Here is a 4,749-nt window from a genome sequence, read left to right on the forward strand (position 1 = left end):
TAATGATACCACCATGGACATGCTACACCAAAGCCTCCAAAAAGTTCCTTCGCTTCAAAAGCCTTAGGTGAGGCCCTGGATCCTAACAGGTATCAGAGCTGATTCGGGAAAAGCTGATTCAGCAACCCCAGTCTTTGATCTGGTTCTCCAAGCTTTGTCAGCAGGTTCGCTAGTCACAGTGGCTGCCAAACTGTTATCTCCAGAACTCTGCCCTTTCTCGTTTTCTATCTCTAGTGCTCTGCACAACAACACAACATGCTTCTAAGAACTTCCAAAGGTCAAATGACCCCAAACATAATGACTGGTGAGTTCATTCCCCAAACTGAGGGGTGGTTGAGCTCAATCCACTTCAAGAAAAATAAAACACCTGGGGAGGGTTCTGCCCACTTTGGGCTCCTCCACCTGAAAGAGTTCAAGATTTCCAATTACTTCCAGGTATTCTTTGGGGATACCTTCAAAACTCAATCCTGTAGGAAGATTAATTGGGGGAAATGAATTTGAGGAAAAACAAGAAAGTGTTGGAAAAGAGCTCAGTGAGGGGAAGAGTTGGGCATGAAAACAGGTTTCCCTCAAATGTTATTCTGAGCTGAACCTGCTGGGAAGCCCAGGTCAGAGGAGATGGAGTTGGAATGTTCCATTCTCTTCACAGGTAGGGGAGATTCTCATACTACTGCCCAAACACTATTATTTCCACACAAAATATCTAACGAAGAAATGGTTCTCAAGTGAGGGCAATTTTGCCTTTCGGGTGACATCTGGCAATGTCTGGAGACATTTTGGGTTGTCATGGCTGGAGGGGCGCTACAGGTATCTAGGAGGTGGAGGCCACGCAAGCTGCTAAACATCCTACAGTGCACAGCTCCCCACAACACAGAATTATCCTGCTCGAAATGATAATAGTGCCCGGACTGAGAAACCCAGTCACCAACCCGAGAGGGGAATCATCACGATTTACCTAAAGTAATTTTCTTCCAGTGACTGTTTTTCAACGCAGCAACTGCTGTGCAAATGGGTCCTCTGTTCTGCCAGAAGCTTTCCCTCCCAGGAGGTCAACTTGTTAAAGAAACTGGAGCCGTTGCCTCTGGGTAGATAGGAGTTAAAAGCATTCTCACCTCTTGGCCTTTTGTAGAGATTTCTGAAGCTGAATGTGTTAGGAAGCATCCACAGATGTGGACCTCATTAAATCCGGGATAAAATGTGTGAAGGACTGAAAATTGTAGATAAAGAGTTAGGGGAAGAGGGGCGGAGTCTGGCGAGGAGCCCCTGTTGTAAGTGTTTGGTAGACAAACTGCCCTCCCCTCCCCAAAGGCTCTGGATAGAGTTAACATGGTTGTTAAATCACCAGGGAGAGGAATGAATAAAACAAAGCATATCCTTAGATGAACAAACGAAGAGCGTAGCTAAGACACACTGCATAACACCAGCGCTCACTCCCCCTGAACCTAGACTTGACTTCTTTGGAGAAGGCATGAGATGAGGTCTAACTGTTAGTACAAACTCCTGCTTTGATTTCTGTTACTGGCTGAAAGAAAAGCCTAATTTGATTGGCTTTTCCTTCAGCCAAGTTAAAGTTGAGAAAGGGAAAAAAAAATCCCAGATGAGATAGCCTTCTGGTGATGATGTTAAGGTAAGGATTCACTAGAAAACTGACTTTAAATGCTGTGTAGACCTGAATAATAGTTTATTCCGATGACTGTTTCCCTGCATTCTAGTTGTTAGATATTAACCCATACCCAATATATATTGTTTTAAAAAATATTCTATATACCCTTAACTTGCCACAAATATCCATCCATCTTTTTCCTATTTTTTACAGCTCCTTGATTTAATGTCCTTTTAGTTCTTAATATGGCTGTCCAATTTCCTATTCTGAACTCTTGTTTCTAGTTGTTCTGTTGTTGTTATTTTTAAGAAGTATGACTCAGGCTGCAGGCCCGACTGTAATAGTAACTAAAGAGCCGGCTTGGATCAGAGGATAGAGTTGTCAGCCTGCGGACAAGAGGGTCCCCAGTTCGATTCCAGTCAAGGGCACATGCCTTGATTGCACGCTCTCACATCGATATTTCTGTCTTTCCCTCTCTCTTCCATTCTCTCTAAAAATCAGTGGGAAAATATGCTCAGGTGAGGATTTTTTTAAAAAAGTTTAAAATAAAACTTTTTGTACATGTTTCTTTGGCATCTCTGATATATTCTGGCCTCTGGAACCTAATTTCCTCCTCTCTGCCTATTTACACAACAGTCTGTGCCGCTGGGCGGGTATTGGTGAGCCCTGGGCAAGGTCTGAGGATTGCTCTGCCAGAGAACAGCAGACTGACTCCAAACCGGCTGTCATCGCAGCGTGTCTTTCCTGCAGCTCCAGCCCTTTCTTGGTGTCTCTAGATTCTGAGGCTACAGTGATGCTTCCCCACAGCCTTGGCACGTAACTATGAAGACTTTTTGCTGCAAAACAAGACCCGCTGGTCTACTTTCTATGCTCAAATAGTTGTTTTAGGCTCAAAATGGTCAGACCCTGGAGTGTGTTGCAATAGATATTGTAACTCACAAGCAACTTTATGAACGAGGCATCAAACTCCACTCTAAACTACATTTTCCTTCCCTCAAAAGTCACTTCCAAATTTTTTTTGGCACAACACAAATTTGACATAGTTGAAAACTTCCTGTTTGCTGTACTTGTCACTTTAAATACTTTAATCTACACATTCCCTAGAGCCAGCAGAGGCTACATTCCTGTCATTGAAAATAGTTCACTGGGGTTTCCTTATGTCACTACTATACCATAACTTGCCCGAGTCATTCCCTTATTTGGCATTTGGCTGATTTCCAATTCTTCACTCCTATAAATAGCAGCACATGAACATCTTTGCACAAATTACATTTTTTTCCCTTTTGGGTTATTTCCTTGGGGTATATTCCCAAAACTGGTATTAGTGGGTCAAAGGTTTGAAAAGTTTCCTAGCTCTTGTTACCCACTGCCAGGATAGTCTCTGGGCGGACTGTGGTATATTTGAGCGTTTCAAACGTTTAACTGGGTTTCCCACGACATACAAGATTAGCTTTCCTCTTCTCTTCTTCTTGCATAATCTTCAGCAGGGGAGGGAGTTACAACATTTCAAATAAATCAAGAACAAAGACAGAAGCATTCCTTCTATAGCTAGAGATGAGCTTTGTTAGGCTAACTTGAGAAAATGCAACCCGCCCAATGCTGGGCTGAAATAGCTGTATTCCAGGCAGAATAGAAAATGACAGCCAAGTTGGGTCAGCTGATGATATCTGAGGCTGAGATAGTATCAGGGAGAATGCAAAGCTGCAAGTGCTGAGTGATCAGGAAGACTTGGTAAAAAGGGTGGGGAGAGAGGTCCAAACTGGCATCGCTGCCTTTGGGGTGATGGCACCAGCAGCGAGAGAAATGCACTGGTTCTGTGCTATCCACCATTGGGAGGTGACTTCTAAGAACTTCGAATACTGAGGGACCTTGGTCTCCTTGGTTTAAGAATCAAGATCAAAACGAAACAAATATAACCCACGGAGTCATCCTGATCATCTGCTTCCTTGAGCTACTAATAGTGATGATGATGATGATGATGACATTGAGATTCAGGCTGTCCACCATTGGGAGGTGACTTCTAAGAACTGCGAATACTGAGGAACCTTGGTCTCCTTGGTTTAAGAATCAAGATCAAAACGAAACAAAAATAACCCACGGAGTCATCCTGATCATCTGCTTCCTTGAGCTACTAATAGTGATGATGATGATGATGATGACAATGGTGATGATGGTGATGGTGATGATCAGCATGTACTAAGTACTTACTGTGTGCCTGTCACTTTTCTTTAATTGATTTGTGATAGAAAGAGAGAGGAAGGGAGAGATAAAGAGACATCAATTTCTTGGTCCGCATATTTATGCATTCTTTGGCTACTTCTTGTATATGACCTGACTGGGGATCGAACCCACAACCTTGGCATATCAGGACGACTCTAACCAGCTGAGCTACCCGCCAGGGCTGTGCTTGGCCCTTTTCTAAAGGCTTCACACATATAACTCATTTCATTCCCCAACAACCATTGTTATCCCCTCTTTACAGATGAAGAAACAGAATCAGAAAGCTAAGAAACTTCCTCAAGGTCACAGAGCTAATTTTTCTCAGTTTTCACATAATAAGCATGTTACTCTTTTTTCCTACTCTTTATTTTGAGAAAAAAATTTTAAGTGCAATGAAATTTTATATACCCTTCACCTAAAAGAAATCACCACCCTGGCCAGTGTCGCTCAGTGGTTAGTCAACCAAGCAATCAGTGAAGACCCCAACCCTGAAAGGACACACCTGGAAGTCTACGGAATATTCTATTGAGATCTTCCCCTGGGTCTGCTCTTAAACTCTACCCTTCAAACCCTTAGGACTGAGGAGCCAGCTCCCTATCCCTCCAGGGAGCACACCAGAGCCTTTCCTGTCCCCCCCTTTACTTCTCCCCACCCCAGGTGTGTCACCTTGAACTTCCTCATGTCTAAGCTCCAAGGGCCCTTCCTTTGCCTATACAACTTGTTTCCTTCTATAGTAAATGTTATATTATAGTTTGAGACTTAGCTCTGAATTCTTTCCTAGTCAGAACTCAAGTACCAAGGTTGCTGAGTTCGGTCTGACCCCATCGATCTAACACCTGTTACTGCCTGCAGAGGCCTCTGCCAACCCCCCAGGGACTGTCTAGTCAATATCCCCCATCCAGACCAATGTCTGCTGTTTCTAGAGC

Source organism: Myotis davidii, unplaced genomic scaffold, assembly GCF_000327345.1.
Source record: "Myotis davidii unplaced genomic scaffold, ASM32734v1 scaffold1527, whole genome shotgun sequence".
NCBI lineage: Eukaryota > Metazoa > Chordata > Mammalia > Chiroptera > Vespertilionidae > Myotis > Myotis davidii.